The sequence below is a fragment of the Macrotis lagotis genome, chromosome 4, assembly GCF_037893015.1.
Source record: "Macrotis lagotis isolate mMagLag1 chromosome 4, bilby.v1.9.chrom.fasta, whole genome shotgun sequence".
Taxonomy (NCBI): domain Eukaryota; kingdom Metazoa; phylum Chordata; class Mammalia; order Peramelemorphia; family Peramelidae; genus Macrotis; species Macrotis lagotis.
This window is the reverse complement of record NC_133661.1, coordinates 212,829,941-212,853,431: the sequence shown is the minus strand read 5'-3', so window position 1 is coordinate 212,853,431 and position 23,491 is coordinate 212,829,941. Positions and strand designations below refer to the sequence as shown.

At 32.4% G+C, this 23,491-nt stretch overlaps 1 protein-coding gene and 1 long non-coding RNA gene across 3 annotated transcripts in view; one reads left to right on the top strand and one right to left on the bottom strand.

Annotated features, from left to right (window-relative positions):
- Positions 1 to 6,210, top strand: part of LOC141522198 (uncharacterized) — a 78,941-nt gene extending 72,731 nt beyond the window's left edge. Inside the window, exon 3 of the long non-coding RNA XR_012478158.1 lies at positions 6,034 to 6,210. This is a non-coding gene — a long non-coding RNA (uncharacterized LOC141522198). The remainder of the gene's footprint in view (positions 1 to 6,033) is intronic.
- The window catches only part of PRKD1 (protein kinase D1), a 504,884-nt gene that overhangs the window by 476,892 nt on the left and 4,501 nt on the right, over positions 1 to 23,491 (bottom strand). The window lies entirely within an intron of this gene.

Below are 23,491 nucleotides of genomic sequence, written 5' to 3'. Positions count from 1 at the left end.
GGGGAGACAAGAATATTTAAAATCTAGTTTCAAATCTGTTCCAAACCTAGGTCCAAACTAGAACAATTTAACTTTATTGGTCAGGAGAGAAAAATAATCTAGGAAAAACACTAGAACACAAGAAGAATCATTTTCCTGAGTTCAAACACTTATTAGCTTTGTGACCCAAGGCAAGTCACTTGAGTGAGAAGAAAACAGCAAACTACTCCAGATTCTTGGCTAAGGAAACACTAAATAGGGTCACAAAGAACTGGGCACAACTGAAAAATAATTAACAGTAACAAAGATACATATCTAAATAAATAGATGATAATCCTAGATAGATAGAGAGACAGACATGCATGTATTTTAAAACAAGGTCACAGATACCAGGTTAAGAATTTTTGTCCTACTCAGAGCTAATTTTCTGTTTGCAGTAAATAGACTTCATATTTTAAAAGGAAATTGTGGGAATCCTTCAAATGTTTGACTTCATCATCAGGCACAGCAGTCCAGTTAATTCTGAATTCAGTGTTTAGAATGAAGACTTAATTTCAATGAGTCCTGTTTTGGAAATAAACACATTGTTATAATGATTTTAAGACCAGTATTGGAGTGGGGATGATTTAGAAAATCACAATATATGTGTAAACACTTGCATCAAACCAGCCAATCTCTTTTTGTTAATCAGCTGATGTTAATGTTCAGATACTTTTTGTATCTTGTTGCTGAAAATATTTTTTGCATTTCAGCACATCAAGTTACAATAAAGTTATTACTTATGCAAAAAAAGAATCTCTGTACTAGAGCATCTATTAAAAGACCTTTAATAAACGATGCTAAAGATGGAGGTATCTAAGCAGTTGTAGTACAAATCTAAACTCTGAACCCCAATGCAGAGATTTGCAAAAGAACTGCCACCTCACTCTATGCTCTGAAGTGCTCTTTCATCTGTAGCCCTTCTTCAGTTACTCTTAGAGGGTAACTCTATAAGTAAATATGCTTTGGTAATATGATTTTCCAACATATTATTTGTCTTGAAAGAGTTAGGAAAAGATATGAAGTTAATCCACCATCAAAAGAAATGTCAGATGGAGAACAATATGGAACTATGCCCAAAGAGTAATAAAACTGTTGATACCCTTTGACCCAGCAAATCTAATTCTAGGTCTATATATCCAGAAGAAATCATAAAAAAAAATGGGAAAAGTCCCACATGTTCCAAAATATCCATAGCAGCTCTTTTTGTAGTAGCAAAGAACTGGGAATTGAGGGGATTTTCATCAATTGAGAAGTGGTTAAACAAGTTATGGTACATGAATACTATGGAATATTATTGTCTATAAGAAATCATAAATGATCAGACTCTAGAGAAGCATGGAATGACTTGCAGGATCTGATACTGAACAAAGGGAACAGAATGAAGAGGAAAAATGTATACATCAACAATAACAATGTGAGATCATCAACTGTGATGGAAGCAGCTCCTCCTAGTAGTTCAGAGAGCTAGGACTGTATTAGACTGGCTATGGACTATGGTTATCCCCACCCAGAGGAAGAAAAAAAAACAAAACAAACAAAAGAAACCAACCCTTCAGACTCTGATGAACATATTATAAAAATGATCTCTCATGTATCCCTTACCCTTAATCCTAATTCATCATACAGAAAATAACTAATATATAAACATGTTTATCAAAAATGTATATTTGCAATGCGAACCTGACTGTTTGCCACTGAGGGGAGGAGGGTGGGAAGGGAGGGTGGAAGGAAATTTTGTAACTCAAAAATGTACATGTGCATATGGATGAAAATAAATAGATTTTTAAAAAAAGAATATCAGAAAAGGAAAGAATGAAGAGTGAGGACTACAGCTCCTGTAAGTAAACCCCATAGTTAAAGTTGTTGTCTTATTGGACAGAAGAAGTAAAAACTAGGAAAATTTGTATGGTATATACAAGGACGATGATTAGGCTCATATTATGGCTTGGCTACAACTTTCTGTCTGCCAGATTTAATACAGTAATAGTTACAATAATGTAGTTTGTATTTTAGCATATTAAGGATTGTAAACACATAATCTCATGTGATCTTCCTAACAACCCTGTTAGGTGGGTACCATCAGAATTATTATACCCTCAGACAGTTAGAGGCCTTGTGGATAGAATGTTAACAAACTGGGCACCTCAGACACATATCAACTCTGTAATCCTTGGCAAATAATTTTCCCTCCCTCAGTTACACTTTCTTCCTATGTATGATGGGGATAGTAATGGTTCCTCCATCATAAGTTTCTTTGTAAGGATCAAAATGCTTTGCAGATTCTAAAATATAATTTAAAATGTTAGCTATCTTCATCATCACCCACTTAAGAAATAAAGAAACTGTATTTGAGAATGGTTAAATGACTTAGGTCACAATATTATTAAGGAACTAGGTAACCCAAAGGATAGAGCACCAGTCCTGGAGTCAGTTGAAATCCGAACTCTGACACTACTACCTGTGTAACCCAGGGCAAATTGTTAACTTTGTTTGCCTAAACTAACTAACTAACTAAATAAATACATAAGTGAGTAAGTGATTGAGATTTTGGTTCTTTCTAACTCCAACTCTATTCACTTTTCTCTAGAGAATTAGTGAGGCAGAAAAACAGACAAAGAGAAGTTAAGGTTTTGCTTAATAAACACTATTACTGAGGTATAGCAACATAGTAAGTAGAACCTACTCAAGACCTGGATTCAAATTCTACCTCTAATACTTCCTAATTATGGGACCAAGTTCAAATCATTCTCTCTAAGCTCCACTTGCCTCATCTACAAAATATCAATAACACCTATTTCACGCAATTCCTGTCATAAGCAAACTGGTCTTCTAACTTAAAAGCTCTACATAAATGCTATTATGTGAAAATGAGTCCCCTGGGGAAGAACATTTATTAAGCATTAATTGGGGAAAGAAACAATTTAATAATTCCTCTTTCTAAAAGATTTCCATCTGCCAAGCATCATTACACAACCATGGCAAACATATTTAGGCTAAGGACTAATGTATTCATCAATTAGTTGTTCAAGAAATTTTTATTAAATGCCCACCATGACCCAGGCATTGTACTAAAGTCTGGGGAAACAGACAAAAGACAGTGCCTGCCCTCAGGGAGCTTGTCATTTAATGCCAACGCCCAAAAGCAAATTGTTTCAAACAGAAGAATCAATACTGTAACAGATGTTTAACAATTAAATTAACTACTAGTTTAATTATTTTTCAATCTTATGCCTTTTTTATCTTATTGTCTTTGTCTATCTGGCTTTCTGGCTCTTCATTTATCAAAACTTTAGTTCAATAACATAAATACATATATGTTGAATTATATATATATAATATATAAATTATATTTCTTCCTACTTCACCCCCCATATTCTCTCTCTACTTCACTTTTCTTTTTACTTCTCTCTAAAGACTTTCAGAGGTTCTCTGAGAACCAGAGTGTTTTGTTTACTTTTTTAATTATTTTATTTTATTTTTTGAGAATAGAAACTTGGACTGACAGAGGCAAAATTTCTCAAGTTCTCAAATATGAATGATTGGTGTATAGAAATAGAATTACATACACAAAATTTTCTCACTTGGCCTTTGGAGAGAGAGACAATTTAGTTCCTTTTTTATGGGTAGTTTTTTTTTGGTTGTTTTATTACAGATCCAATGAAATTCCTCCTGGGAAAGCAGTGGAATCCCAGGTTTTGTGATCTCTGTCTTTCTTTGTCTCTGTCTCTCTTTCTGTCTCTTCCTCTCACACACACAGAAAAGTCAAGTGGAGAGCTGAGGTAATTGTATACCTGGAAAAAAAACAAAACTCAAGGAAGAAATAGTAGGTGGGGTTGACTTAGGGATAAAGGCAGAAGAGGGTAGTTGAATGGCAACTCTACAATGATGAAATTTACCAACAATTCTTAATGAGAGGATTGGAGTACATAATTCTAATCTTTAAATCTGTTTTCCAAATCTTTGATCATATAGGATGTGATTTCTGTGCACAATAAAAGAATGGAGTGGGGGAATGTACTTTATGTGGGGATATTTTTATTAATTTTATACAAAATTTTTTAAAGTAGATACATACATATATATATATGTAGAGGTCTAAAATCATTTTTTATCCTTTAAAATAAAAGTTTTATCATATTTAATGGGGAAAAGGCAGAAGATAATCATTCATTAACTTAGAATCACTTTTTCCATTTGGGGATATGCAAATTATTCCTTAGCTCATGTGTTTTATCTTCAATGGTTCCTAAGCCAAAATGTAGATCCTTTAATTTTCTCTTTTAAACCCTTCGATGTAAATACAGTCTACCTCTCCAGATTCATTTCATGTTACTCACTTTCACAAACTCTACATTCTGACCAAACTGGACCTCCTTGTTATGGGCTAAAACTCAGTATTTCTTCCTCCATCTCCCTGCTAAAAATGCACTCCCTCCTCATTTCTAGCCCTTGGATTCTAAATGAGTTCAAGTTTCAACTCAGGTGCCACCTCTTCCTTTAGAAAAGTTTTCCTGTTGTCACTAGATCTAGAGCTCTTAAATTGTGGTGTATGAACTTGATTTTTTCTTTCAATATTTTGATAACCATATTCCAATGTAATTAGTTCCTTTACAGTCCTATACATTTAAAAACATTGTTCTGAGGTATCAATGGACTTTTAAGACTGCCAGAGGAGTCAGAGAAAAAAAGAATTTCTGCCTAGATATAAGTATCTCTTCCTCCCTAAATCATCTTGTATCAGATTTATTTGTATAAATGTTGTAATCTCTTCCCTTACCCACAGACACACACACATACACACACACACACACACACACACACACACACACACACACACACACACACAAACACCCTCACAGCTCAGTATAGTGCATGTTATGTAAAGATAAAGATTCCTTTTAGCTTTAAAAATATGCATTATTTTGCACAAAGAAGGTGCTTAATAAATGTTTAAATTAAATTTGAACTGAAGTCATTCCCTTGACATTCAGAGCTTAAGATCATTTTTCTAAGGGGGTTTTGTTTGTTGACAAATTATTTTGAATTCTTTGTCTCTTACTAATAAAGATCATTAGAAAGGAGATATGTATCAAGTCCTATTTCTTCCATTCTACCAACATTTCATCCTCTACCACAAAATAAGTAAGCCCAATTTCTTCTTAGGGTTGTGTATACAAATAATCATTCTGAACGAATTCACAGGACAAAGATTTTATTTGATCGACTAAACTGCTACAAAAATAGTCAAAATGATTGAACACTTTTATACAGCCAAAGCCTCATTTTATTGTTCTTTAGTTTCAAAACTATCTCTTTGCATAAAACTAGAAATATTTATATAGATAATAATAAAGGATACTGTTTTTATTTTTTTTTCCTATTCTGGTTGTGAAAAAGATAGGCAGAGAAAACTGGAGCAGAGTCGGGGATGGCTGGCAAATTTTCGTCCTCATTCAGAAGACTGATTTACAATATCTTGATCACTGAAGTGTGCTGGAATTTAATTGATTAATATTTATGAAATGCTTACACTCAAAGTGCAAATTCTCATACTTATGATGCAAATATGAAAATATTTATATCAAGGTTAGCACTTGCTATTTTTAACGTAATCCACAATTCACTGAGAATCAATACAAGCACACATCAGTAGACAAGGTTTACACCACAAAGCTGCAGTATTTTCATAACACTGAATTTAGATTCATTTGTAAATAAAGTTCGACTGTTTCTTTAGGAAGGGGTACTACATCAACTTTCACCAATTTTGAAACCTTAAAGTTGTTCAACATTGTAGAAACTACTACTACAATTTCATGGTATTGTAAACAAGCATATCACAGCTGATAGATCCTATGTGCTCAACTCATCTCTAGAAGTATCATAGAAACAAGCTGTTCAAAAATATGAGCAATAAAATTGAGTAAAACTAACATGAGATTGATCATTCCATCATTGTTCCTAATTTATCTTTCTTTTTTCTTTATTTTCTTGGTTTTTGTGGGATCCAAGGGCACACGGCTAGTAAGTATGAAGCGTCTGAATCTGGATTTAAACTCAGGTCCTCCTGAGGGTTCTATTCACTGCACTACCTAGATGACTTCCAAGTTTATCTTTTCAGTACCCCAGGTATAATTTTCTAAGATTATAAATTGCACAGATATGCACTGGTGGAGAAAGTTCCTAAAGTCTGGCCCTTATACTAGTGAAATCATAGATCTATTATTTGTTGCTTTTTTTAAAGATAAAAATGTGGAATTTTCTTCAGATCCAGGCCACACAATTTTCATAGAACTTAACTGTTTTCAAAGTATTTTCACATATGTAAAACTTAAATTTATTGAGGGGGTGAATCATATAATAATCAAGTAAAATAGCTAAAGAAATATTATCCCCATTTTACAGATTTGGGAAGAGAGGCTGATAAAAGTTAAGTATGATAGAGTCAAAAATAGCATTCAGATATTCTAACTCTTACTTTGGTACTCTTGCCACTGTAACCCATCAGGGTTATAGCAGGGAAATAGGCAAAGAATATGAACTGAGAGTACTAGCAGACCTTGGGAAAGGAGTCTCACTAATTCATGCTTTACCTACACCTATACTCTAGCAAGGTAGAAATAATGAACACAGTATGCTTTGCTCTGCATTCAGCCTCCATAGTTTTTCCTCTGGATCTGGATGGCATTGTTCATAGCAGGTCTCTCAGGACTGTCCTTGAGCTCTGAACTGCTTATAGGAGTTTCATCTATCATAGTTGATTATCTCACAATGTTGCTGTCAATACGTAGAATGTTCTCTTGGTTTTGCTTACCTCACTCAGCATGCTTCTCTAAAGTCTGACCACTCATATCTACCTTTGGATTTTTTCAGTACATATGAATGCTCAATAAATGTTTGTTGTTTTATAGGCAAGTCATCTCCTTCAAAAGGTTGACAAACTTCTATAGGGCAAACAACAATAGTTAATTCAGTGCTAAACATGAGTGCTATATACTTACTGATTTGTCTTATTTTTGGAAGCTGAATTCAATTTATGAAGCTTCTGCCTGGGATAAATTTTAAATAACATTAAGCTCTTTGTAAGTGAACTTCCATTCTTAGTGTGGTCACCTAAAGAGTAAAATCATTTAAAATGATCCAGTCATTCTTATATTTGTAATTATAAACATCATAGACAGGCAGACAGATAGATAGATAGATAGATAGATAGATAGATAGATAGATAGATAGATAGATAGATAGATGATAGATAGAGATATATAGTTGCACAGATCTATTCACAATCATAGACACATGTGTCCTGCCTGGATTCATTTTATGCAAAGTGAGAAGGAAAATACAAATGGGGAATTGGAGAGAGATTTAGATGATGATAAGAATAGATCTCATATGCAAATCTAATATAAAAGGGTAAAGTCAAAAGAAATGCTTGTCATTAAATAGAGAAAAGAATAGTATTTACAAAAAAAGCATTTAACAAATTAGATTTAGTAAAGGAATAGCTCTTATTGTTTTTCCTTCATTCTCAAAGACCATGGCATCTGGGAAGTGATGTCATGATATGAAAATGAGTTGAATTTAAGTGAGAGAGGAAGTTGGATTTAAGTCACTAGTCTTACTTTCTCTTTATGCATCTGAACCATGAATAAAATCTTCTGTTGAGCAGTTAGTTATAATTAGTTAGTGGAGACAGCTTTATTGCCTCACTTCCCATTTTAATTATTCCTATTTATTTTTCTTCTCTTATTGCTATCACTAGGATTTCCAATACAATACTGAATAACATTGGTTACAAGGGCCATATTTGTTTCATGCCTGATCTCACTGGGAAGACCTCTAGTTTATCATATAACAAATAATACTTGCTGATTATTTAAGAAAATTTATATCTATATTTTCAAGTTTTGTTAATAGAAATAAGTGCTGTACTATATCAAGTTTTTTCTGCATTTATTGATATATTATTTTTGTTACTTTTATTATTGATATAATTAAATCATATTAATAGTTTTCCTTATGTTAACCCAACCCTGCATTCCTGGTATAAATCTGTTAGACATAAAATATAATTTTCTTAATAAATTGTTGTAATCTCCTAGCTAGTATTTTACTTGGAATTTTTGCATCCATATTCATTAATGAAATCTATCTATCATATTCTTTCACTGTTTTTACTCTTCCTGGTCTAATATCAGAATCATTTACTCGAAGTTTTTGAAAAGGATGAAGGTGCCTCCATAAAAATTACTGTAACAATAAATACTGACACTAGAACTCTAGATGGGGCAAATAAAGCAGTCTGTCACTTCAGTCTCAGTATTACTATTCTTCCAGGTGAATGAAGAAGACAGTTCATTGTTATAAAGTTGATGGTTTGATTTTCAGTGTAAGAATTTTCACCCCAGAAATGGACAAATATTCAAGTCAGGAATTGATTTACTGTGTTATTGTCTAGATTTAAGAAATAATGGAGAAAATGTTAGTACAGATTAAGCTCAAAAGTGAGTTGTGTATATGTTTTGGTTTTTTTTTTTCCCCTGGAGAGCTAGTTGTTAAACAATTACAACAGTCATAGAGATTTCTAAACTGTGGGGCAGTGGGACTGGAGGAACATTGGGAGATTCACCCAGAGGGTGGATCAAGGCACAAAATAATGTTAATATATTAATATAAAACAAAATTAATATATTAGGATACTTTTTAACACATCTTTCACATAAGTATATCCAACAAGCAGCTAGGTGGCTCAGTGGCCAGAGTACTGGCTGGAGTCAGGAAGATCTAAATTCATATTAGGTCTCAGACATTTAAATAGCTGTGTGATCTAGGACAAGCCATTTAATTTCTCACTACCTCAGTTAACTCGTCTGCAAAATAAATAACAGCACCCAGAGTTGCTCAGGGGAAAACACGAATTGTCTAAAAAAGTTCTTTGCAAAGTTTAAAGTCCTATATAAATGCTATCAGCATCAGTATCAACATCATCTTATTCAATGAAATTAAATTTCAAATCAAAGCTAACATAAGACTTAGATTTTGTTTAGATAAAAATGGTTAAGAAACCATTTACCTGGATCAAACAATATATTTTGTTAAATGGTTAACAGATTCTTCTTGTGATAGTATGCCAGAATGAAATTTGAAACTAAATCCCACTCACTGGATGATAAAGAGCTCTCTGGTTAAGTTTTCTGGTTAACAAATTTTCCTGCCATTCATAACATTTGTGTGATACAGAATTTTCTTCTATAGCTGTATCCCAGCTACAATTCACAACTGGAAAAAAAAATTAAGGGTGGCAATATCATCAATGAGACTATGTCTTAAGAAATATGCTGAAAAAAATTCATTCATTATATAATAGTATTATGGTCATATTATTCATAAGTTAAAATATCAAGATGTATATTTATTAATAAATATTAATGTGCCATGTTATTTTGTTGTAATCAATATTTGTATTCTTAAAGAATTATATTTTTTATTTATTTGAATTAAATATGAGCTAAGAAAATTATTTGTGAATCTTTTTTATAAATAGACGACAATTTTTTTAAATCTGCATCATTAAGTAAAATTGGAAACTACCCTTGTGCCTTGTGACTCCTAATGTCATGTCAAACTCAGGAAAAAAAAATTTTTAAGTTTGCTCTATTTTCAGTATGCAGATGCTATTTATTTTTTCATGACTATATTAAGAATATTTTTACTTAGACCCTGAGAATCTACAAAAATCTCATTAATACAACTGTCCTACTTTATGAATGGACACTATTACATATATAACATAAATAAGAATTATGAGATTAATGCAGTTCTTCTATTTTTTTGTCCACTTCTGTAACCTGAAGTACAAAAGTGATAATTTGGATAAAGTATCTTACAAATCTTAAAATGCTATATAAATGTTAAAGATATAAACATATACATACATACATATAGAAATTTCAAACAATACCAAAGAATGTTGGGGTTTTTTTAGGTTTTTGTAAGGCAAATGGGGTCAAGTGGCTTGCCCAAGGCCACACAGCTAGGTAATTATTAAATGTCTGAGACTGGATTTGAACCCAGGTACTCCTGACTCCAGGGCCAGTGCTTTATCCACTGCACCACCTAGCCTCCCCCCAAAGGAATGTTTTGATAGCTTTTAATTCCTTCTTCAAGGTTAAATAACTAATTTATAAAGAGGCAGGTACCTGCAGAGCTAGTAAGATTTTTAAATGCTGTAGGAATCTTGTCCTGGTATTTTCTTGTGTCTAATTACAATGCTTTTGTTTATTATAACCTCAAGTAAACAATTCAAGTCAAGTCAACAAGTATTTATTAAATGCTAGGGATACAAATCAAAAAAAAAAAAAAAGAAATAGTACCTAGCTTCAAAAAGTTTATATTCTATGAAGAGTAAATAGCATATCAACAGAGAAGTAAATATAAAATATTTACAATACAATGTCTGGTGTCTTGGGAGGTGAAGCAGAAAGAAAGACACATGGGGGGGGGCGTCAAGAAAGGTCAAATATAGGAGAAGGAATCTCTCCTTGAATGCAAACAGCAATTTTTAAAGGTGATGAGATAAGGAAAGGAAAGCTTAAGTGCATGGAAGTTAGAAGATTTGTATGTAATTTATATATGTATACATAATTATCATGTATTTCATACACGAATGCATAAATTATCAAGTCACTTGTCAGTCCTGAGGCAACACTTTAAGATTAGAAACTCCACAGCAATTGACATATGCATTAATAGAGGGAACATCCTCATTTATAGGGGCCTAAACTAAGGAAATCCCAAGGCTGAAGGAAACATAACAAATCTATATATTATCCCATAGAAGAGTATACTTAGTAGGAACCTTTGAAATCTAGTCCGAACCTCTTATTTTGCCAATGTAGAAACTAAAGAGGGATTTGTATAAAAGTAGCAGTCAGATAATTTGAGAACTCAGGTCTCACAACACAACCTAGGGATTTCTCTTCTTATCTCATTGGCAATCAGTTGAATGTGAAATGAATATGTGATTTGAATATAGAAATCCAATACAATGACTTTGCTAATGACAAGTTAACTAGGTTCAATATAAATGGATAGCCCCATACAGTCACAATTTCCCTTGTGACTATTTTCATTATAATTCATTTCTCTGTCACTCATATTGAGTACTGACTGCTTATGATAGTGTCCAATATATTGATTCTTCCAAGAAGTAATCCCCAACATATTGGACTTTTGTTGTTACTCAGTCAAATGTCTATAGCTATTCAGATGCTAGTGATTATTATATGGAAAATACTATACTTCTATTTTTCATTCTTTAACCCTTTTATTTGAGTGTTGTCTCATGAGATCCACTAATACATTGGTCCTTTTCTTGCTTGAAATAATATATGGATATGAGCAACTTCAGTATTAACATCTGAAAGAAAAATAGAATTTGAAATGATATAAGTGTCTTAATTATCTAACTGCTAGCAATGGCATTTGGAAAATGAATGTGATATAGCTCTTTAAATTCTATAAGATGACTTTTTACAATTAAAAAACAATCAAAAACTCAAAAAATGTTTACCATAAATTGTCACAATATCTCATCTTCTGTCTAAAGTTAAATGTCATAAGAAATTGCAGAGTAATTCATTATACATCACAATAAATTCTAAATTTGTGTAATTATTTTTGTAGCTTATACAATGCCTCTTGGCAAGCAAAATATTTGCAAAGACCAAATATCCATGATTGCTTACTTTTGTATTTTAAGTTTCTTTTATAAAGTTAATACTTTATAAAACATTAAAAATGAAATTTTTTTCAATTAAACAATTATAGTTTGGTTAAGTAGTGGTATAGTTCTATCAAGTTTGGTTAGGAAAAAATGGAAAGGGTGCTGCTGACCTTGGGTAGAAATTTTTCTCATCTGCTAAAATGAGAATAAGTAAATGGTTGTGGTTAAATTTTTAAGGAAACCCATTCCATCTTGCTGTCATTTTGGTTTTTTGTTTCTTTCTTCCATTTTTAATGTCATTCTCTAGTTTCTTTACAATGACCCAGTAATTGAAAAACTTAATGAGAATACAAGTTTTCCATTTTAGTGAGATTCTAAAGAATGATTTCAAGAAGTTTAAGGAATAATAAATTCAGTCATGTCCAACTCTTTGCAATCCCATTTAGGATTTTCTTGGCAAACATATCAAAATTATTTACCATTTCCTTCTCCAACTCATTTTACAGATAAGGAACAGTGACAAACATGACTAAGTGACTAGCCCAGGGACACGCAGCTAGTAATGCTTCTGAGAGATTTGAACTCAAGAAGATGAGTCCTTTTGACTCAAGGCCTTGCATCCTATCCATTGCACTACCTAGCTGCTCTCCAAATAGCCTTACATTTCAAAAATTCATCTATTATTTTTAGTTTTATATGGAATATTTACTGTGTATTTTATCTTGAAGTTCAGTTCATATTTTATGTTGAAGGTTCAATTCATAAAATAATTGATCTCTTTTAAAAAAATCACCATAATATACCTGTGTTTTGCTACTACCATCCAGCTCTATTAAGCAAAATTTTCTTTCCTTCCTTAGTTTTCCATAAACCTCTTGGCCTCTATATGTTTTATGCTCATGTACTAATGACTTCTTGCAAAAATTATACATACGTATATATACAGATACATGCATATACAGATGTGTATATATATATATATATATATATATATATACATATATATACACACATAGTATATATGTATGTCCAGTTTTCCTTTTTTTCTTTGCTTTTGAAGATGGGAAGCCATAGATGCACGTTCTTCTGGTTGTTCCTTTAAAAGAGTCTCAATGTCCTTCAGAACCTCATATGAAGAAGTGAAGTCCAAAGAGTAAGTCTGAATTGCTAGACCTCCATTCATCATCCTTGTATTCTTTTTTTATTTTTTAAATTTATTTATTTTGAATTTTATAATTTTTCCTTAATATCACTTCCCTCCCCCCACCCCCCATAGAAGGCAGTCTGTTAGTCTTTACATTGTTTCCATGGTATATCATCCTTGTATTCTAATAAATCTTGCAGGAAAAGCAGGTCCAAATTCATTATTGTTTCTATTTAAGTTGATGGTAATCAAACACTCACAAAAAAACCCATGAAATAAAAACATATAATGTAGTTGAGCAAAACAACTAGTATTTATACAGTGTTTTTGAGATTTTAAAAGTATTTTATATTGGTCTTTATTTAATCTTAACCCCAAAAAGGCAGTTGTCATTATTATTCTCCATTTTATAAATGAAAAACTTCAGTTTAAGAGTGATTAAGTGATTTACTCAGGTAGTGTCTGAAGCAGGGTTTGAATTCAGTTCTGACTGCAAACCTAGCACTTAATTCATCTACCTGCCAATGTCTTGATTATTTAAAAGTATTCTCCCTATTTGCCAGGTTTTGTATTTTCTACTTTTCTTAGTAAAGAGGTTAAATCATTTATCAAGGGTCCCACAGCCACGAAATGACACAAATACATGGGGCTTGACCCACACTCTTCTACTTGAAAAACTATGTATAGGCATCTAAATTTTGTTGCTTATAGGGATTTATTTAATATCAACTCCTGTCTTTTTCATTACTATATCAAGAATCATATCTTGACATATGGAAAGGCTTGTTCTTATATGATAAAGATTTCCTTGAAGCTCACATCTTTTATCATATTATTTATTACTTGTATCAAGGAACTTGATATAATGCCCTCAAGGCAGGTTCATGATAAAAGCCACACAAACTGTTCAGTAATATCAAACACTTTGTGACTCCATGGATCACAGTGTACATGAGGTTTTCTTGTAAAGAACACCAGAGCAGTTTGTAATCTCTTTCTCCAATGGATTAAGGCAAACAGAGGTTATTAAGTGACTTGCCCAAGGTCACATAGCTAGTAAGTGTCTGAGGTCAAATTTGAACTGACATCTTCCTGACTCAAGGTCCACAGCTCTATTCATTGAGCTACCTATCTACCTAGTTGCTTCACATTTTCTAGTTATTTGTATTTGTTATTTGATTTCCTTTCAACTTCAAGGCATTTTATTCAATAAGAATTTATTCAAGTCCAGTATGAAGGTTGCCATCATTTTCTCCTGTTTATACTTTTGATACACCTTTTTTTATTTATTAACATAGTTGTTGAACTTTTACTTTGAATCAATTTCTTTCCTTTTAATCTATATAGTTTTGTTTTGTTTTTCCCAAGAAAAATTACTTACTGAACCTCAATCTTAGTTAACTACTTGGCAATGGAACTGGTTTTTTTTAAGATTCTGCTCAATGACAACTGTTCAGTTCATTTAGGAAGCTTTTCATTGTCCACCACGCCTATTAGGGATTTCTCTCTAAGGTTATTTTCCATCTACTTCATAGTCCTTTGATATAGACTAATTTATGTACCTCTTTATGACTGCCCATTTAAAGGGTAAACCCCCTGAGGGCAGGTACTTATTTGTTTCTTCCATTTATCTCATGTCTGGCACAGAATATGCACTTTAAAAAGGCTTACTGATTGATTAACTGGTTAAATTTTTCTAGTAACATATTGGGTTTTGGGGGTTCTGTTAATTCTTCCATCACCACCTCTTCAAATTTATTGATCTCTGACCCCATCTAGTCTATACAGCTGAATATCCTTGAAGCAGCTCTACAGGAAATAGCCTGCAGAGGAAAACAGCAGTATTTTCCAATAACCAGCTAAAGATTTCCCCTTCTTGGTCTTTTCTTCTGCATATTTGCCCATTTTATTATTTTGCTGTTGTTCTAGCTGTCATTTTCTGTCTCCATTCTGAGATATAGAAGAGCTTCACACTCTGTCTTGAAAGAGAACTGTCACTTCCCTCTCAAAAATACTCTAATTTCTTAGGTTGTGTAATAATAGCTAACTTTTATATAGCACTGAGATTTGAATAGTGCTTTACATGTGTTAAATTATTTGATTTGATATTCACAACATTCCTGTAGTTGGTTTGTTTATTAACTACTAGTTGAAAAGGAAATAAATAATCCATTAAAAAAAAACTCTAGGATTGTGCATGAGGCTGCGGGTGGGTCTCCAGATAACCAATTTCCCTGACTTTTTTCATTTATTCAACAAGCTTTTGTTGCTTGACCAACCATGTCAGTACCATGTGGGGGGGGGGGAGTCAAATTAACCTAATTATTTATTTTAAAATTCCAAAACATTCATATTTTGAACAAACTTTAGGTGTGCAAGATAAAACAGTGAATGCTGGCAAATATTCAAGAAGAGAATCATTCAATGACATCTAAAATTCAAACATCAACACAAGGAGAGAATTCAACATTTTTTTTTCTCCCATCAATCAGTGGTTTGGAAGCTTAGTCACAACAAAAGTCTAAGAATTAGCGTAGGGTACATATCAGAATTTTTCCTCTTCACCAAAAGATTTTGGACCAAAATACTGCACAGGATTGCACATTTACAAATCAAATGTTCATGTTTGCCAACATTTCTAAACTGCTTTATCAACTTCATGGCTTTTAACAAACCAGAGTCTTTTACAACTTTGGAAGATAACTTTTACAGAGGCAATTATAACTTCAGACAAGTACAAATGTTTCTGAGATTTGTCTAATGCCTGTTATTTACACGAATTTTTAGCTTCACAAACATTGAAATTTTATGACATTTCATGATGGTCCTAACTGCTATCTAATTAAAGTCTTTGTTTATTTCATCCAAACAGCTTACATTATGTGAGACAAAAAAAGGGAGAGCAAGAAACAACAGTATGTGGGTTTCCCTGCTGCCAAGTAACTTCAAGTGGTGTTGTCATTATTGGTTTTTAATGGTACAAAAATATTTGGTTAGCAGCATCAGAGTAATTCCTAGGAGGAATTTCACATTTTACTCCAGATGAATAAGAGTGTTGAATACATGTGAGCAAGACTAATCATTGCTTCAGCATCCACATATAATCAACACAAAGAGATAATTTTGCATTTGGAAGGGTATGCTCCACACAAAGCAAATATTTAAGAAGCTGAAATTTCATTTTTGGAAACTCTCCAGAACATCACTGGTGAACCAAAAGGTACTCATTCCCTGCTTTTCATTGCTAGGAGGCTCTTATATGACATTTCCCCATTGCTTCTGCCCCACCCAAACCAAGTTTAGGTCCCCAGAAACAGACAAATACCTTCACAGCTTTGTCACAGAAGGCTTGATAATTTCTCAGAAAGGATAAGCACCAGAAAAAAAAAACTAAACATCCATTCTCTAGACTTTCTAAAGATTAGCACCAGTCTTGCATTGATCACATATAGTTTGTCCATCATATTGGTTTCTCAATATCTCCAATAATATAGCATGGAAGGGGGAGAATGACTTTTGTTTCATTGAGTGAGGTACCTAGTAAAGAGAATAGAGCACTAAGCCAGATGTATGAGTTCAAATCTAAACTCAGATGCTTACTGGCTATGTGACCCTATGTTATCATTTAACTGCTACATGCCTCAGTTTCCTTAACTGTAAAATGAGGATAATAATAGATTACTTACCTTGTAGGGACTTTGTAAAGATCAAGAGAAATAATATTTATAAAAAGTATTGAACACAATGACTGTCACATTACATAAATGGTTATTTTCTTCCCTTTCCCTAGTTCATCATATCTTTTTAAAAATTATTATAGCTTTTTCAATAAACAAAAATTCATTTTCTTCTCTTACCATTCCCCCCCAAAAAAGAAAGAAAAACCCATGTAATATATATGTATAATAAAGTGATATAAATTCCTCCATTATTCATGTCCAAATAAAGACTACACACACACATCCGTATATATTTATATGCACATACATATTTGCATTTTATATATTATATATATAATATATATATTTCTGTACCTTGAGGCCATTTCTTCTCAAGATGAGAGGTGACATGCTTTATCAGTCCTCTGAAATCAGGATTGGTTATTGTGGTGATTGGTTTTAAAGTTTCGGTTTTTTTGTTCCCCTTTACAATTGTGTATAAATTGCTCTGGTTTTACTCACACTCTGAATCAGTTAATGCACGTCTTTTCAACTTTTATGAAACTGTCCATTTTTATCATTTCTTGTAGCACAATAGTCATTATATTCATATGTCATTCTGTCATTGTTTAGACATTATACAATAGATGGGTACCTTCTTAGTTTCCAGTTCTTTGTCACTATAAAAAAAATGGCTACTAAACTATTTTTTACATAAGGATTCTTTCTTTCTCTCTCTTTGATCTCTATGCCTAATAATGGTATCACTGGCAACCCTCCTATTTTTAAAAGTCTAATTAAAATTCAAGACTCAATTCACTGACTTCTATAGAATACTTTTCAAAATTATATACAAAATTATAAATATAGCATCTGTCTAAAATAATCTCACTGTATAAAATAGAAATCATAAAACAGAGCTTATTTCCACTCATCCTATAACAATTCAGTCAAATGCATCTCTCTAAATTAACTATAAGGAAGAGGAAATGAAGAAAAAAACAGCAGTTCTCCAATGCCTGGAATTCTATGCATTCAAAAATCATCACAGAGTATTGACCTTTTTTAAACATTTCTTTGGTATATTCTGTTTTTAAATTAAAAACATTTACAGATTACTCCCACTCTGAGAAGTCCTTTATAACAAAGTAAAACAATTAAATAAAACAAACAATACAATGACCTCACCTGAAAGTGCAAGCAACATTCCACATCTATAACATCACTCCCAACCTTTCAATTTTTTTTTAATCAACAGGTGTCTATTTTCTCTCTTCTCTTTTCCCCATTGGGGAAAAAAAGGAAACAAATTACTGGTAACAAATATACATAATCAAATAAAACAAATTCCCTCATTGACTTTATATAAAAATACATAAAACTCATTCTGGATCTTAAATTTGGCATTTATCTGGAAGGTCTAGAGTCTATTTCTCAATTTATCCTCTGGATAATGGATATCATATTACTGATAATAACATGGATAATGATGTTACTGAGCATTCTTCTTCCAGCTTTCAGATTTGTCTTTTTGCTTCTGCTCATTTCATTTTTAATGATAATAGCTAATATTTATATAATGTTTTACTATTATGCCAGACATTTTACTAAGAATTTACAATTATCGCATTTGATCCCATTTTATCAGCTTATAGTCATTTTCAAAATAATGTATTTTGATAATATTGCTATTACAATATAAATAGTTCATATCTATCTCTATTCACTTCTCTATTCACCAATTCATCTAATTCCATAGTTTTTTGAAATAGTCTATTTCTTATAGCACAAGACTCTTCCATAACACTCATAGACTGTGGTAAGGACTTACCTTGCTTTATTGAACTTTATAACACTTTATAGATATTTCATTTTTTACAAATTGAAACTTTATGGCAACCTTGTATCCAAGAAGTTTTATCAACATCATTTTTCCAACAACATGTGCTTACATTCATTTCTTGAGTAACATTTTGATACTTTTCTCAATATTTCAAACATTTTCATCATTTTCATCATCATCATCATTATTATTATTACTATTATATCTATTAGGTTTATCTGTGATCAGTGATCTTTGATGTTATTATTTTAGGGCAAAACAAACTGTGTCCATATAAGATGTGGAATTTAATTGATCAGTGTTCTATGGATATACTTACTGCTCCACTGACAGGCCATTCCCCATCTTTGTCCCTCTCCCTCAAACTCCCTATTCCCTGAGACACAACATTATTGAAATTAGGCCAGTTAATAACTGTACAGTGGCCTCCAATTACCCAAGTTAAAGGAAGAGTTAATTGATGCCACAAGCTTCATTGTTGTCTTATTTTAAGAAATTGCCTCAATCACTCCAATCAGCAACTACCACCCTGATCAGTCAGCAGCCATCAATGAATAAAAAGATTACAATTGGTTGAATGTTCAAATGAAGATTACCTTTTTTTAAGCAATAGAGTATTTTTAAATTAAGCTATATGCATTGTCTTTTTAGATACAATACTATTGCACATAATAAAATACAACATGGTATAAACATAACTTTTCTATGCATTGGGAAAACAAAAAATTCATGTAATTCACTTTATTGTAATATTTAATTAATTGTGGTTCCCTGGAACCAAACCCACAATATCTCTAAGATATAGCTGAATTCAAATCTTCTTAAGGGCATTTAGAAGTAACTATTAAATTATACTATTGATTATAACATTTCTTCATTGCATAAATGCCTTTTATTTAATTGGAAAGAAACTAACAAAAACTTGTGGTTAGTCTATATATGAACAAACAGCTATTTTCCTTCATTTCAATTCTACTCTTCACTTATTGAGCACCCACTATGTACAAATCACTAAGCACTGCATTACAGTTTAAGATATGACCCTAGCCCTGATGAAAGGTACCATCTAGTAGGATTCATGAATATAACTCATAAATAAAAATAATGAAAAAATAATGCATGCTAAAGATATCAAAATGGATGTAAGCAAAGGGCTATAGGAAGTCCAAGTAGGAAATGATTATTACTGATATACTTGAAGGAAAGTGCTTTTGAGTCTTGTTATTTATCATTTTATAAAAAGAATTTTTAATTAAAATCTCTAAATCTTGCCTCTGATATTTTACTGCTTATCATTTAACTTTCCTGGGCTTCAGTTTCCTCACTTGTTAAAGTGGGTGGAAGGGAGGACAAGATAGCTTCTAGAGTTCGAAATCTTTTATATCGTTAATTTCTAATTAATTTCTTTGAATATATATATGAGGATAGTGTTCAAATGGACACAGAACTCATATATATATATATATATATATATATATATATATATATGTATTCACTAACACAAAATCTTAACAAGAGAGTGAATGCCAGCACCTAGATATCTCATTCATCCCTGCCTACACCAACCCAGAGAGCCTTGAGACTCTTAATAACTCTGGGTCAAGAGATTAAGGCATGCTTAGCAACCCACAGTTATTGTAAGCGTGTTACTTCCAAGCCAGAAATGTCCCAATGATCTGAGAAATGCTAGACAGTTGGTATGGTTCAGAAACATTACTCTGAGTATTTGAATATGGGAAATGACACAAACTAAGTCACTTGGAACACTAAGTAATTTTTACTTAAAGGAAATCTATAAGGTGAGTGAGAATAGGGTAGGAGCCAGGTACCAATAGGTAAGAGACTGAGTCAGATTCAAGAATGTATAATAATAATAACTTTAAATATATAAACTGAAACTTTCAAAATGAGAAACACAAATTAGTGACAAATAACTGTGTAACATGTTGACACTAGGAGCCCCTTAGAGACTTATTTCATGTAGTCAAAGTTTTAGTTACTTTTTAAATTTAAAATTCTTTAAATATTAAATACATTTTAAAATGCTATAATGTATACTTAATACATCTTTATTATTTGCTGAATGCATTCTATCATGTAATTTTGAGGTGATATATATGAATAGAAAGTCACATCAATTAATAGAAAACAGACTTTGGAGATTGGATGATCAGGGGTTCAAATTGTCTGACAAAAAAATGGCAGAGTGACTCTGGAAAAGTCACTTAACTGCTAAGTACCTCCAGTTCACAATTGAAGAATGTGTGTTAAATGTTAGTTAATAAAAGACCTGAGATTTTAACTTATGGCCTCTGACTACAATTCCAGTATGTTTTCCCTTATACTCATTTATTCATTTATTTTATTCAAATAAACATTACCATCTACTGTGCCATTTAGTTGCCCCAAATATTATATAGGTTTCAGTTGTTAGGATGCTGCTGATGAACTCTCGATTCCAAATCCATCAGCAGTTCTACACAATTAGCTGACCAAATACAATTAACCAACATAAAACTTCCTGGTCAGTGACATGATACACAAAGGGTCAAATGTTTCATTTTTATTAATATTCTTGTATTCTGAAGATTTCTCTTAGAGTAAGGTCATTTTGATTTTTGGCAAACATCTGGATAAATGGTGAGCAAAGAAGTTTATGGATTCTTTTACCATACTGATGTATTCAATTCAAATAGAGATGGTAGCACTGCCTAGTAGGGAAAGAACAGAAATTAAAGTTAGGAAAGACCTTGCTTTGAATCAGCTGCACAGTTACTAGTAAGTCATTTAATCTATTTATAAAATGAGAGTAATAATGCCTTCCGTGAAGATGTCATATACTTGTAAGGATCAAATGAATAATGTGTGTAAAGAACTATATGACTGTCAACTATTATTCAATTCAACAGGCAGCTAGTTGACGCAATGGTTAGAATGCCAGGCCTAGGGAACAGCTAGGTGACACAGTAGATAGAGCACCAGCCCTGGAGTCAGGAGTACCTGAGTTCAAATCCAGCCTTACACACTTAATAATAACCTAGCTGTGTGGCCTTGGGAAAGCTACTTAACCCCACTGCCTAGCAAAAAATAAAAAAAATAAAAAAAAAAGAATGCCAGGCATAGAGTCAGGAAGATTTAAATTCAAATTAGAACTCAGACACTAACTCTGTGACTCTGGGCAAGTAAATTAGTAAATAGCTTCAGTTTCTTCATCTGTAAAGTGAGTTGGAGAAGAAAGTGGCAAACCATTCCAATGTCTTTGCCAAGAATACTCCAAATGGAATCACAAAAAGTCAGACATGAATGAAATGACTGAACAACAAACAATAAAAGACTCAAAAATTATTACTGATTCCTTGGGGGCAGCTAGCCAGTGCAGTGGATAGAGCACAGGCCCTAGAGTCAAGAGGACCTGAGTTCAAATCCAACCTCAGACACTTAATAATTGCCTAGCTGTGTGACCTTGGGCAAGTCACTTAGCCCCAATGCCTTAAATAAATAAAAATTTGCAATAATTATTATTGATTCCCTAAGAATGATTCAAATGAAATGTGAAATTCTGTATTCTATTGAAAAACATATGGGTAGAATGTGGAAAAATTGCATATATATGTATATGTAACTGAACATTTTATATACACATATATATATATACAGATACACACACACACACACAAACACACATGCATTTCTGTAGTGTACTTTTCTGAAACAGTTTTCTGGACTAGAAAGATATGGATCACTAACATACTCAATTAGTGTAGTGAGGAATAACTAAAATATGTTATAAAGGAAGGGAAAATGTAATTTCATCACTACAGGAGAGAAAATAAAAATGAGTAAAATAAAAAAACAACATAAGAACTTGCTAACATGCATTTAAATTAGCAATCTTCTCTTTTACCAACCCTTAAAACCTAGCCTCTAACCTTCAGTTCTTCTATGGGGCAAAATGCTTCCAATTAAAATCTTGCTCTTATAGTTCTGAGGTCATATAACTATAGATGTGGAAGTGTCAAATTTGTAGACCTATACTAGAATTCTTCAGTTGTTAATCCCTAGCTCAAGTAATTTGATGAAAAATCTTTTCATCCCAAGAAGGTGACAACAAAAATGAACAGGTAGTCATTTTAATTACATCGCACCATCCCAACTTAATATTACTTGTTAAAAAAAATCTACTTCCTTTTCTTAATATATGTAGTGAAAACAAAGCAAAAACTGAAAGTATTTCTTCAGTTTATATTCTTCCTTCAAAACAATCCCTTCTCAGTCTCCTTACATTGGGTTCCTTTGATATTAGAAAGCAACAATGTTTCAAAGTAGGCCAACTACTTTTTTTTCCCTTCCTAAACCAATAAGCATCCACAGTAGTAAAAGAAAACATGTCTATATAAAGCCAGCAGTCAAGGTCATATGCTTGAGACGCAGAACAAAAAAAGACAAATTGGTTTACATCTTCTACAGCCAACAGAACCTCGAGTTGTTTCCTCTGAAAAGAGCATACATTAATAATACCATGCAGCCTTATGAATTGTTTAAAAGAAAATTCAAGTCCAGAATTAGCACTGAAATTAAAAGGAGGAAATGGGAAAACCAGAGTTCAAGTGTCACCTCTGATACATTTTGTCTATATGACCCTGGGAAAGTCATTTAATCTTTCATGGTTAATATGCATCAATGGAGGTTTCTCACTGGGAGTTTTCTCTATCAATGAAATCAGAGACTTGCACTAATGATCAAAGAATAACCTCCTGACAAAATCACCTGCCCCCCCCACCAAAAAAACTAGCCTGTAAACATAATCTAGTGACTTATAATTTTGGAACTTTTCAGGCGCAAATAAAAGGACAGCAGAAAATTGGTTATGAACAAATAACAAATGCTTTAATTAGAAATATAGCTGTAGGGGCAGCTAGGTTACACAGTGGATAGAACACTGGCCCTGGAGTCAGGAGAACCTGAGTTCAAATTTGGCCTCATATACTTAATAGCTGTATGGTCTTGGGCAAGCTACTTTTGCCTTGCAGAAACATACACATCTGCTATTTGCATCAACATTTTTAAAAAAATTGCTTCATCTGCATGGTTATTTTCTT